The sequence below is a fragment of the Boleophthalmus pectinirostris genome, unplaced genomic scaffold (genome assembly GCF_026225935.1).
Source record: "Boleophthalmus pectinirostris isolate CB_2022bp ecotype Guang Dong unplaced genomic scaffold, ASM2622593v1 HiC_scaffold_10, whole genome shotgun sequence".
Lineage (NCBI taxonomy): Eukaryota > Metazoa > Chordata > Actinopteri > Gobiiformes > Gobiidae > Boleophthalmus > Boleophthalmus pectinirostris.
This window is the reverse complement of record NW_026570971.1, coordinates 20,954,374-20,969,112: the sequence shown is the minus strand read 5'-3', so window position 1 is coordinate 20,969,112 and position 14,739 is coordinate 20,954,374.

Here is a 14,739-nt window from a genome sequence, read left to right as displayed (position 1 = left end):
CCCATATACCACAGGCCTCACAAACATATGGGGAACTTAGAATTAGTCTTTTTATGTATCCGAGTTTGCAGTCAAAAGAAATCTGACAGTTACTCTTGGTGATCACTATGGTTCGGCACAACTGATGACAATATGTAATTTTGCCGTTACTCTGGAAAAACACACCAAAAACCTTCTATTTCCAAATTGAAGCGTGTCCACGGAATAATTCAATCCATGTAATTTGGAGGAAGATTTGGAGCCATATAATTTCTTCGGGCAAGTAACATTTTCAGACTGGTTGCTTGAAAGCATTTTTATCTGATAACACTTTTCCTTTTGACACTGCCTCTTCAGATAGAAAACACACAAAGGCAAAAAACAAAACAAAAAAGCAAAAGACTAAAAAGGTAGGTACAAAATAGAACACAATTGTTGATATTACAATATACAATCGCTACCACATAATTTGGAGCGACAAATGTGGGATTTGGCTTGTTGCAGATGTATAGGTTTAGTCACGGAAGTTGACTATTTTGAAGTTGTTGAAGTATAGTGATATTAAGACATTTGGAGAGATGTGACAACAGCAGTTTGACAACTCAAGTTTAACTTAAATAACAATGTAAAAAAAGAAAAAGGCACAGGGATACATTTCTAACAGTTCAGAGGTAAAAAAATAAAATAAAAGTGACAACAGTTTCAACAGGTCCACAATGTTTGTTAATGAAATGGAAGGGCATCTGAAGTAAATACTGCTCTTGTGGTCTCTTTCAACAGCATGATTTCTACTTTGCTGGAAGGTCTGCCACCTGCTCACCTGCTTATAAAGAAAAGAAAAATGTAATTGTGTAAGTAGGGAGCGTGCCTGATGACATACGTGAAAAAATATTAAATCGTGGCCTCAAATTACTATTTCGTTCACACATTATTATTATTATTATTATTATTATTATTATTATTATTATCTTATTTAATTGACGGACTCCAGAGTGATGTGTACAAATTGGTGAAAATGTGGAAATGAATTGGCTAAAGCGTTGGAATGAATTACAAATTGTGGGAATGAAATAGTGGTTTGAGGCCACGGTTTGGTATCTTTTTACATGTAAGTCATCAGGCGGGCTCCCTATGTAAGAGTAAAATAGATCAGTGAATATATTGGTGACATTCCAGGCAAAATAATAGCATCTCCATGGTGACAAGCAAGCAGCATTTTATTAACCACTGAAAGGGGAAAAAAATTTGATTCTAGATCATGCTATAACAAGGGTGTTTTTACGATCTGTTTTCTGATCTGATTGGGCATGTTTGGATAAAAATAAAGACCAAATCCTTTACAATATTTCATCTTGTGGCAGGTCCACTGTTGAAAATGTCAGAAGACAATTACCCTCTCAGACATATGAATTGAGCAACACAATGGACTGAAATGTAGGACTTGTCTCCACTGCATCATCACTATGGCATATCCACAATGGGGCTAATGTTTTGGGATACACACAACCAAAGAGAGGAGGCCACAGAGGGTCATAGCTGTGCAAATATGTCAAGCGAACCTTTATAAAATAGAAAATAGGCAATTTATTTTTTGGATGAGGGTGATGTTTCCTGTAAGTTTTGTCAAGGTTACAAAGTTTGAATAAAATGTCAAAAAACACGTTTTACTTTAGTTCAGCTGGAAAACAGTGTTATGCCTCACCCAAACTCATTATTTCAGTCACACTCCAGTGTTTTCCATACTCGAGAAGCCATTTTTTTCTAAAGACACAAACCTTTTTCATGGCTGTGTGCTGTACCTCCAGGAGATCTGTGGTAGAGAATACTAATGCCAGTCGCTTTAACAACAACATAATCATTGATTGGATAAAGCACACATCTGTATTCCCACACACACAATTCCCATGACTTGTGGCTTCTCTGAGGTGGATCATTCCGAACAGATTCCGGCTCAGGGAAAGTCTCATCCTCAATCATGGACAAACTGTCGGCGGTCATTTGCCATTGTCACTGGAGACTTTAGTGGGAGGAGGGAGGAGAAAAGTAAAAAAAAGACACTTCATCTTTGACACCGGGCTGGTGAAGAAGAGAAAGTGTGTCAGACAAACTCAGTCCAATACTCTCCACAAACGTGTCTCTGTTTGAAAAAGCACCAATCCCAAGGCCCACTGAGGTGCTCCAAAACTCCTCTGGTTTCTCAGTGTGAGTCAGAAATAACAAGCTTCATCTGTGCACAGGCTTTTCCCACATGATTCTGTTCTATATGAGGTATACAGAGGTCTCATCACAGACTCACTACAATGGAAGGCCAGGGTCAGATCCTAGAAGGGACGTTCTCCAAGGACAAATGAAGGTGGGTTGCAGTAAAGATTTGATTGTGAAAGTTTGATTATATAACTTAGAGACATTGATAACATGTATTTGTATGTACAGCTACACACATTCATTCCATGTACATGATTGCATGTTTGTGATGGGGTCAGTTGTTGCCCTATACGATGTCCATCTTTACATACAGAAAAATCTGAACCTTATTTCATTTCTGGACTTATCTGATTATCAAAATGTCATGTAAACTGCTGTGTACAGCTGGTGTGAGTAACCTGATTTCTTTCTATTTGTGGACAAAAATAAACTGTAACTGAGTGGTATAGATCCCTTTATTAAACTGCTCACACAGTCTGTTCTGGCATAAAAGAGGACAAGGGCAATGTGGTATAAAAAGTTACAAATCTTTATTTAATATTATAGACAGTTAAAAATTATTTCACAACTACTAACAACCCATCCCTAATCAAAACACAACAAATCAAAGTCATCTCAAACCAAACATTAATGAAAAACAAAACAAACTAATTAAACCCTACATTTACAATAAGTTAAAGTGCCAGTGCTGTGTAAACATGAATGTTGTGCTAATAGATACTTAAAGTGTCAAGGTATTTGAGGTGGGCTTTAAGTTAAAGTTCACAGATTTCCAGATGGTCAAAGTGCTTGGGTCTATCTGGGCTAAAGTGACTTGTGCTAACCCTGAGACCTAACCTTGCATTGCACTGAGAACCCGGTCAGATATTGCACTTCCCTCTAAGACGTCAGCCACTGTCGCACAACCTTCATCAAAAAAACCACAAGAATAAGAGTAAGGAGTAAAGAGCAAAAATAAGCAGCAGTGGCAATCTGTTACACAGGGAACAACAAAATAACTTCAGGTAGGCCCTTCACGACCACCACCCCAGATATATAACAAAAAGGCATTTACTGAGAATTTAGAAGGGGGAGGGGGGCTTAATCTACATGGGGCTCGGCACGTGCTAGGAGCGGCAGTTTTTTTTTTTTTTTTTTTAACAGCAGACATTCTCAGGAAAGCAGCTTCACAATTTACATGCTTAAAACTTAGACAAAATGAAATCCAGGCACTTCAGAAAAGTAAAAGTCGCACAAGGAAAAGTATAGTTTAAAGGCCTTTTACTTAAATGGCATGGTCTTTGTCTTCCAGCAGTTACTCTAAAAATACATTGACACATGTTATCAGGTGTTTTAGTGATGAGATATCTTTTGAGGATGTAAACACAAAACCAAAAATCAAATCTAATCATTGGGTTGCCTGATCTAGTTATCCATGTAAGTGTGCCGTAAATCCAATATAGAAGCACTACTACAGCTAGCACCCTGAGGTCCTAAACTAGAACCAAACAAAGATAAGGGTACAAGGCCTTTATCATTTACTCAGATCATTATTGAGACTGCACTCTTTGTCACTGAGGTCCAGATGATTAATATTACATCAACAGTACAGTTTTTTTTAAAGGATTCCCACATTCATCTCTTGGTGAGATATGCGACAAAACAATCTGCGTGTCTTTCATTAATTTATATAACACAAGTTCATCAAAAATATGTTACAGCAAAAAATAAAGAAATATCCAAAGCCTGTAATTAGAGCAAGAGTACATCTTCCATAATCATCTGCAAGAAAAATTCAACCACCAGATTTTACACCTCACTTTAAAAAAGAGAGAGAAAAATGAATCTGTTGACTCAGGCATGCAGATATTAATTGGATTTCAGTGCCGATAAATGAGCATCTGTGATATAAGCACTAATGTAAAGACTCCCTCCAGATATTTTTCTAATCACTGTACAAAATTGAGCCTGTATTTAAATTGCCAGAGCAGAGCAGTGGTGGTACTCTACTTTATAATGGACAGTGTGTGCATGAAACGTGACATCATGGGACGTCTAATTGAACTGAAAGAAGAGATTGTAATGCCTCAGGAATCATGGATTAGCTTAATACTCCATTCATGGGGAAATACATGCTGATTTAAGACAATAATTATAGAGAAATGTACATGTGTACTTAAATTCTCCTTGACTACAAATCTGTGCTTGCTGAAAAAGTGAAAAACACAAAAAAGTCAGAATATTTAAGAAATATTGACCAGTATTTAAAATATTTTGTTGAGCCTTAATAAATTTCAATATTGATTTAAACAGTTTTCATTGCCTTTCTGTTGAAAGCTTCAGAAAGGAAAGGCTGCTCTTTTCCATTTGACCTGTGGCAAGCTTCACATTTGTATTTGTTTTTATTTTTTTTTAAAAATTGCACACAACAGTGGGCAGAAATAGGGACTAGGTGAACACTGAAAATTTTGGAGCGCTCAAGCCTCAAATGCAGTCCTTATAGATAGGCCCATTTGCAGGTGTCACAATAAAGACTTGCAAGGCTGTATATATACATTTGAGAGTGCAATTTTAAGAGTAATCCCTAGAATCCCTCACCACATTCCCACACCTTCTTGTCCCAGAATGAACATTCATTTCATTTCTTTGTGTGTCATCAGAGTTGCCCTGAGTCAGAGTGATGAGGGGAGGAACCTCAGGACCAAACACTCTTGAAGAGTGCGTTGGAGGAAAAATATTACACTGACTTATTTAAAGAAGTGGAAAAAGGTTTCACAAATGTTGCATCACAGTCGGTTTATTTGAGAGCAGAAGAATACACTGTGCTCTGTCTTATCATATTGTGTCTTTTGAGGACTCATGAACATTTCCAAATTCACCAAAAAGACTTGAAACATCCTGATAAGATGTTGGGTCTCTTGCAAATCCAGTCATCACATCACACTCTCAAAAAAGTTAAAATTTTGTATTTAGCATTATTTAAAGATGCATTGTGTAACTTTTCTGGTGGAGGGTTGAATGTTTCAAAGTATGGTATTAAACATGGAGACCATACCAGACCAAGTTACAGGTCAAATCTGTGGAGAGGCAATCCCGCTCACAGTCACAGTCTGTTTTTCTAGGTATTTTTGAGCAATAAAACCACCTGCAATTGATTAAATGTAAGTTAGAGCTGTTTAATGTCATACTATGGAACATTTCAGGCAAAGCAATGACATATCCATGGAAACAAGCAGGTGACAGAGCCCCAACCAAAAAGTTAAAGAGTGAACCTTCCAAAACAAAGAGAACGAAACAAACAAACAAACAAAACAAAACAAAACAAAATGTATAGTGGGTTTAGTTTTGCTCTTTATGAGAAAAAGGAGCTTGGTGTGGATCATAGTCAGTCACACTGGAAAAGGTTTTCTTTAAGGCAGAATGATGAATGTACAGTACTTTAGCACAGTTTCTGCTGCTATTTTTGCCAACAGTTAATGCAGAGGCCTGTCAGTACGGAGAGGGTCTCAGGTGAAATCAAAGTGAAAGGCGTCGCTGCAGCTGTCTCCATTGATTTATGTCAATGAAAATGCATTAGATCTGTCAGGTACAGAGCCTATTCTCAATTATCTGTGTACTATCAAACTCGCTGTGTATAGGTGACTGAACCACAACATGAAATTTGTGCCAAGGTTTCACAGAAGCATTTTTAAAATTTTTTTTTCTAACATCAAATCATCTGGGAAACCTGCATGTACCAAATAACACAAGCTTGAGATAGAAATAGAAACGTTGTAACCTATTTTATTGACTCACATTTTTATCTCTGAATTGCAATATCAAACATCTTCACACCTCAAGGCGTAATTTTATTTGTGTACAAGAAAGTAGAGTGAGAACAGACAAAAGGGAAACGCGGGGAAACCACAGAAGTTGAATGGGCCATTGTGAGTAGTTCCACAGTAAATTGGCTCATTATGATGTTAGTGTAAGCAGTAGCAGTTACATTATGGCTGCACTAGAGCCCAAAGATGTGAAGTTTATGAAGCTCTCAAATCCCACTTTCTTTTGCATTACAAGTGCAATCATGTGTGGATAATGGCTTAGCAGAGGAACAGAACAGGAAAAATTAACTGAGATGTTTCATAGTGAACTATAAAAGTCAATCCTCTTGTCTCTATATATCATAATTAATAGGCTCCACAGAAATTATATAGATGAGTAAAATCTGTCGTAATATAAAATTGACTCATCAATTTAATAACTCAATATAATAATTAATTGAAAAAAACAAACAAACAACTGAATAATGCATTTGATTTGGACACTCTGTAAAGAAGCTTTACAGTGAATTTTCCATTCACTCTATACTTGGTGGTAAGCTATTCTACTGTAGCCACAACTGCCCTGAGGTAGACTGACAGACTGCAGATGGAAATTTGCTGTCTAGTACAAAGCATCTCTTCAACATTTGTTTCATTAATATTTCTGTACATGGTCCCAAGAAAATAAACTAAACAAAAGACAGGCGGCCAATCTGCACCATCAGTCTCTCCAACCTAGACGATACAAACTTTGCATTTTTTATTGCACCTTTAATTCACAAGTTCATCTCGCAGAAACAACAATGATCGTTGACAGACATGTTCACTCTCTGCTTTGTTTGCTTTTGTGCTGGAAATTTCTTGGACACCACTGAGCATTCCGGTGCATTACGTACGTCACGACCAAATAGCAGATTGGTTAAATTAAAAAAGTACCCGCCTACTGCCTACTGAGTGAATGAATCCTAATGCTGCGAGGTCAGACGGTTTCCACAAAGCAAAACTATCTGATGAGTCAGGCTACCTCCGACCACCATCAAACACTCTCTTATGGCAGAGGCTGGATTATTAGGACTTTACTTTTAGGACTCATTATAAAGCTGGCCTTGGTGTATGTTTCCACCTGGACAGCTGATCTTGCAGTGGATTGATCTGGCTCTAATTTTAAAACAGTGTCATCCCGTGGTTTAAACTTTGGATCTGTGGAGCGGTAGAAATCTCACTGAACTCAAAGGAATTTGCTAAGATGTGAAATAAGAGTTCATCCATATAAACTCCAGTGGATCAGAGAGGTCGTCAAGATCTGCAAAAAGGTCCAAGGAGTCCATAGATTGAGACATGGGAGTTTACACCTCATCACACAGCTGGGATGCAGTCCTGGAGAAGGTAGAAGATAGTAATAGTAAGGGACATATACCTTCCCTACTGTATAGCAAGCCCATGTTAGCAACCTACTAGACTTCCTCATGTTTCTGCCAGGCTGGTGCCACCTAGTGCCTCTGCTCAATTTCATTTATCTCCAGAGACTAGGTCAGGAATCGGAATACACTAGAAGGTTTGCAAGAACCCCGGAAGTTGTAGACCGTGCCCCGGCCAATCAGCGAAGACCTGTGAAGCCATGACGTCAAACTTTCATTCTGTGTTGGCAACGATTCCCGAAATCGAGGATTTAAAGCCAGAACAAAGAGAATGTTTAGTGAATTTCATCAAGGGGAAAGACGTTATTGCCCTTCTTCCTACGGGATTTGGCGCATTACATACATCATGAAAAAATAACAGTGATTGGTTAAATAAAAAAGTACCCGCCTACCGTCGAGCGAACAAATCCTAATGCTGCAAGGTCAGATAGTTTCTGGCTGATGAATCAGGCTAGAGGACTACTGGAAGTAATCGAAAAGAATTTGTGCTAAACAGTCTTAATAACTGACCATACACAACCATACACCTCAAAGAAAGTATTTGATATTTACCAGTTTCATTTTATAAAATACATAATAAACGGCCATTTCTACATTTTGTTATTATGTTAGTCCATAGCTTACAAAAATGTACTAGTGCTACACACATTTTTCTGTTTGTGGTATTGCACACTGATTGACAGACTATAAATGAGTTTCTTATCAGTTCATTAACACAGATTGATGTACATGTCACAGTGATATTTTTACCCCTTGGCTGTGTGTATGTGCCACACTTGCCTCCCTGGTGCTGCACTCACACATGCTGTTTGATCACACAGATGTTAATAATAGGAAACCAGAGCTGTATTAATCCTCCTCAGAAAGGACAAATTCATTAGTCCTAAATGTCTTTGGACTTTGATGTAGTCGGCTGCCTCACTTCACCTCTCCTGCTCATGTTGGAAAGTGAAGCACGTCGTCTGAATGTCAGTGTAACCCGCGCACTGATCTCAACGTGCAAATCAATATCCACATCGTTGCTTTGATGACTGGCATTTTTAGCATCCAGGCATCATTAATTCATCCACAATCAGATCCTCAGAGACCCACTGTTCTGTTCTGCTGCTAATTGAGTGGTCCAGGGCCTGTTACAGCACCGGGAGGGGGAAGAGCTCTCTGAGGATTTGATATGAAGGATTAAACCCCATTTGATTCATCCATTCATCAATAATCAATAGGACTCATACACAGAGGGAGGTCAGGGACAGGAAGAAGGGCACCGGGTCATAGGGGTCAGGTGGACAGCAGTTCATACCATAGGTCATTCAGAAGATCCAATTATCATCAGAAGAACATGGAGTTGTAGAGCCAACCTCAAATAATGATGGAGTGTGGATCATAAATTTAGGTATTTCTTTAAAAACAAAATTATATAGGTCCAATTCCTCAATAAAATTATCAAATTCTAGCAACATGATTGTAATATAGTCCAATGAGGTTCATTTGGTCTTCCGATAATTTATGTTATTAGGTTCTTTTTTTAGACCAAGTGTTTGTTTTCATACCTGACAGTTTCGTACGAGTAGTCATATACGAAATATCCTGCATGCCCTGCAATAAAACACACATCGGGGAAACAGGGAGGGCGTTCAGTACAGGAAAAAAGGAACATAGAACTGAATGCGAGAAGGAACAGTGAAGGCGAAACATGGGCAACAAAACACAAAGCAGAACAGGAACAACTCAAATCAGCCTTTTCTGACAACTGCAAAAGAGAGAAGCACATTCTGGACTGGGACGGAGGAAAACAAGCACCGTCGCTGTATTAAAGAGGCAATGAAAATATGGAAACGTGCCCACAGGACTACAAACTGGGACGAGGGGGCTTTTTTCCTCTCACACACTTGGGATACTGTCCTGAGGAAGTCAGACTGCAGATGGCACTGTCATCCTGCCTCCACCAGTAGAAAGACAGCCCCAAAACATATTTGAAACAGCTGACTAGACACATCACAGCAACATCACATGACCACTTTGAGGAGGACCGCAAGTGAGCAGTCCAAACTGTCAGATATGAAAACAAACTCTTGGTCTGAAAAAAGAACCTAATAACATGATTGTAATAATTGTACTTTTTTATTTAAAAAATATATATAGAAAATAACTATTCTTATTTTAATCTTGATATAACTTGACAATGCATTTAATTCTGTAAACTCACCCTCATTCAGCTCGGGTCCTCTACCAGAGGCCTGGGAGCTTGAGAGTTCTGCGCATTAACTTTGCTGTTCCCAGTACTGCACTTTTCTGGACTGAGATGTCCGTTGTTTTTCCCGGTATCAGTTGTAGCCGCTCTTCCAGTTTGGGGGTTACAGCACCGAGTGCTCCGATCACCACAGGCACCACTGATGTCTTTACTTTCCAGGCTCTCTCCAGCTCCTCCTTGAGCCCCTGGTATTTCTCTAGTTTCTCGTGTTCCTTTTTCTTGATATTACCATCACTTGGTATTGCGATGTCCATCACCACGGCTCTGCTCTGTTTCTTATCCACCACCACTATGTCTGGTTGGTTCGCCATCACCATCCTGTCAGTCTGTATCTGGAAGTCCCACAGGAACTTGGCTTGGTCATTCTCCACAACCTTTGGAGGTGTTTCCCACCTTGATCCTGGGGTCTCCAGCCCGTACTCTGCACAGATGTTTCTGTACACTATGCCCGCCACTTGGTTATGTCACTCCATGCTTTCCCTGCCAGCATCTTACACCCTGCAGTTATGTGGCTGGACTGTCTCAGGAGCCTCTTTGCACAGTCTACACCGTGGGTCTTGTCTGGTGTGGTAGATCTGGGCCTCTATTGCTCGAGTGCCCAGGGCCTGCTCCTGAGCAGCCAGGATCAGTGCCTCTGTGCTGTCCTTCAGACCAGCCCTCTCAAGCCATTGGTAGGATTTCTTGATATCAGCCACTTCAGTTATGTTCCGGTGGTACGCCCCATGTAGGGGTTTGTTCTGCCATGATGGTCCCTCCAGCACCTTTTCCTCTGGACCCCACTGTCTGAGACATTCTCTGAGCCCCTCATCTGTCGGGGCCTTGTCCTTGATGTACTCAAGGAGCTTGGATGTTTCATCCTGGACAGTGGTTCCCACACTCATTAGTCCTCGACCCCCTTCCTTCCGGCTTGCGTACAGTCTCAAGGTGCTGGATTTGGGATGGAACCCTCCATGCATGGTCAGGAGCTTTCGTGTCTTAACATCTGTGGTCTGTATCTCCGCATTTGGTCAGCTTATGATTCCTGCAGTGTATCTGATCACTGGCAGGGCGTAGCTGTTGATTGCCTGCATCTTGTTCTTGCCATTGAGCTGGCTTCTAAGGACTTGCCTCACTCTTTGCAGGTATTTGGCCGTAGCCGCTTTCCTTGTTGCCTCTTCGAGGTTGCCACTTGCTTGTGGGATACCAAGGTACTTGTAACTGTCCTCAACATCTGCTATTGTTCCCTCTGGGAGTGACACCCCCTCTGTGTGGACTACCTTCCCTCTCTTTGTCACAATCCTGCTACATTTCTCAAGCTCAAATGACATCCCAATGTCTGTACTGTAGATCCTTGTGGTGTGGATCAGTGAGTCGATGTGTCGCTCACTCTTAGCGTACAGCTTGATGTCATCCATGTAGAGGAAGTGACTGATGGTGGCCCCATTTCTGAGTCGGTATCCATAGCCAGTCAATGATTTGGCTGAGGGGGTTTATACCTATGCAGAACAGCAGTGGGGACAGTGAGTCTCCTTAGTATATGCCACATTTGATGGACACTTGTACAAGTGGTTTGCCATTGGCTTCAAGGGTGGTTTTCCACAACTGCACTGAGTTTGCAATGAAACCCCTTAGAGTCCTGTTGATATTGTACAACTCCAAGCACTCAGTGATCCATGTGTGTGGCATTGAGACGTAGGCTTTCTTGTAATCAATCCAGGCAGTGCACAGGCTGGTCTTACGGGTTCTGCAGTCGCGGGCGACTGTTGGGTCAACCAGGAGTTGGTGCTTGGCTCCCCTGGTGTTTTAGCCGATGCCCTTCTGTGCTGCGCTCATGTATTGATCCATGTGCCCCTTATCTTAGCCGCAATGATGATTGACATGAGCTTCCATGTTGTGGAGAGACAGGTTATTGGCCGATAGTTGGATGGGACTTCACCCTTTGAGGGATGCTTCAGGATCAGGATCGTACGCCGCCCTTGGGTTAGTCATTCAGGGCGTGTCCCATCCCTTAGCAGCTGGTTCATTTGTGCTGCCAAGCGCTTGTGGAGAGCAGTGATCTTCTTTAGCCAGTATGCATGGATCATGTCAGGGCCCGGTGTGGTCCAGTTTTTCATACCTGAGACTCTTTCCTGGATGTCTGCCACTGTGATGGTGACTGGATTCTGTTCAGGGAGGTTGCTGTGGTCTTCTCTCTGATCCACCAGCCACTGTGCATCGGTCTTATGTGATGCCTCCCTCTCCCATATGCCTTTCCAGTACCTCTCAGTCTTCAGCCTTGGTGGGTCTGCTCTGGTGTTATTACCCTACCACTGAGTGTACACTTTCGCCGGTTGTGTTGCGAACAGCTGGTTTATTCGTCTGGCCTCGTTATCTTGTGTGTACCTCTTTAGGCGGCTGGTCAAGGCTTGTAGCCTTTGTTTGGCAGTTTCGAGTGCTTCAGGTCTGGGCATCTGGTTGTACCTCTTGGGCACTTGCTTTGTCATTGCACCTTTCTGGGCCTCTGACAGTTGGCTCACTTCTCTCCGCACCTCCTTGATTTTAGCCTCTAACAGTCTTTCCCATATATATATATATATATATATACAATTTTCAAGGATTCTGCCTCATGAACATATGATTGGATCTGTTAACAGACATTTATTTTGTACATTTCAACATCTCAATACAAACACAAACACACTACAAACACACTGTCAACATGGAATCTAATAATCATTACACCTTGACACCTGCAATACCATTATAACTGCCGACTGCTGTTACGGAATTATGGGATTTTGTCTTCTTTTATTCTTATCTGCACCACCTTTTAGCAGCAAAGCAGTGGATTTTTCTACACTTTTTAGGGAAGCTGGTGTGAGTTCAGCGGTTTATAGGCCACACATGCCCATGTATCAGCTCGTGAAGTGTTTAGTGTTAAAATATCATTCACACCTGCTCTCTAATTAGCTCTCTAAATTTGCTCTGTTGCCGTAGCAATTCACAATTCAAAACAAAATATTCTCTTTTGAATGGTGAAAAATAGGAAATCCTAAAAACAGGAAGCAGAATCTCATGAAAAGCCAGCTGAATGCCTGACTAATCGACTAACTGCTTTTAGTGAGAGGTCCTTGAACTGCACCACATGCCATTTGGTCTTTCCAAATGTTTTATTCTAGGGATGTTTTTTTTCTAAGAATCCAGAAGACTAAACCTCATACTAAACCAGGACTGGACCAGGACTAAACCAGGACTTTTCTATTCCAATAAGACAAACCAATACAAGAGAAGGAGGCAGTCAGTATATGCAGTGTTGACTATAAATAGATTGTATGAAATCACTTCAAGGACTGTGAGCTAGTTGTAAAGTTAGAGGTATTTCTTGTGATGCATTTGATATTACAGGATCAGACACTGGCACATCTGTCCCCCAAAGACCAATTATTCCAGACCTTTCTCTTTGATACAGACAACCATAACTCCAAAAGATAAATAAAACAAGCACAAAAGAAAATTGACCAGTTGGAGGTTAAAGGTCCAATGTCTACAACTTATTCTTTGTAGTATAGAATAAAATAATTTTTGCCCATGCATCATCAGTCCATGCCAAAAAGGAAAACACCAGTGAACAGGAGTTATTATTATAAATCCAATATATTATTATGCATTATGATTTTTATGTTTTTATTTATTTTTACACACACCTACATTCAAACCCATGCACTTGGAAACTTGTGAAAACCATTAAAATGTGTAATTTCAGTTGATTCAGTGTGGATCTGTAACAAATGTGCTCTTATTGTCCTGGGTCATATACATGGTCTCATATGTTTTAGTATATAAACACACACACGCACACACACACACACATTACTGCTGTAAGGAGTGTCGAAAACCAATCACATGTGCCTGTATGCTCACAGTCAATAGCACATCCCTCTCCAGCCCTGTGCTCCTCTCACTCAGACTAGTGCTAATTCAAGGAGATTTGTGAGGCCCTTGTTCCAATCAACAGACAAAAAACAAAGAACAGCCAACCGTCCAGATCAAGTGAGGCAAGTCTCCAGAGAGCAATGTGCTGTCAGCGAGAGTGATGTGGTCCTGCTGTGTTGTGATTATTGGGGATAAATCTGAGCAGGGACAAAGAGATATCAGAGTCTGTGGAGAGGAGAATGGTTGTACCACAGTGCTGTTTGGGGTCAGTTTGGTAAAACATACTTTAACCCGGAATTTACACCAGGAGTGATTCAGTTTACACCAAAGGCAGCAGAGCTGCTCCTGTGACGCCATCCTCTGTGGATTCTCACAACACTAAACTTTTTACATTGCTTATGTATTCATTGTTGATTGGATGAATTATGTTTTAAATCACAAAACAAACATTGACAACAAAAGAGACAGTGCTTTGCAGCGATAATGAGCCTTATCTGTGGTGCTCACTTTAATGAAGCTACTCACCATTTAACTTTGTTTGTCTGCACCACGCGCCTTTTCCTTCAGTTGTTCTTGTAAAGTTTCTGTCTGATGTTATGAAGAGTTGTATATTTATCTTCCATAGCTGTAAACTTTCCATAGTCAATCACAAGTCATTCCTCGAGCTCCTGAATGCGACACATGATGTTTATACGACTGCAGAGGTTTTAGAAAACATATTTTGAAAGGGCATCGAAAGTTTATGAAAAATTAGAACTCCAGCCTAATTTGAGCGGCGTGTAGCATACTGACGGCCATTGTGTGCACGTATGACACTGCTGGTGTAAATTGTCTGACTGGTTACAATGTGCTGCTGTGCGTACATGCTGTTACTGCTTCGGTGTAAATTGGGGATTACTGTGACAATCCCTGTTCTCTGTCTGGGAGTATTTACTGTATAAGAACCTTTATAGGAAATATTTGGTATTATCTGATGAGGAAAAGTGTTCTAAAGAATACATATACCAAAATTGTGACATGATGATTTAAAGGTACAGTGTGTAACTTTTCTGGTGGACGGTCCGCAGCTTATTTGTTTCATGGAGATGATAACTTTGCCCAGAATGTTCCACAGTATGGCATTAAAGTCATTTATCTCTTGAGATGCAATTACATCTGCTTTTTATTGTTCGAAAAGCATACATTTGTACTGTGAGTGGTCGCTCATATTTGTCCT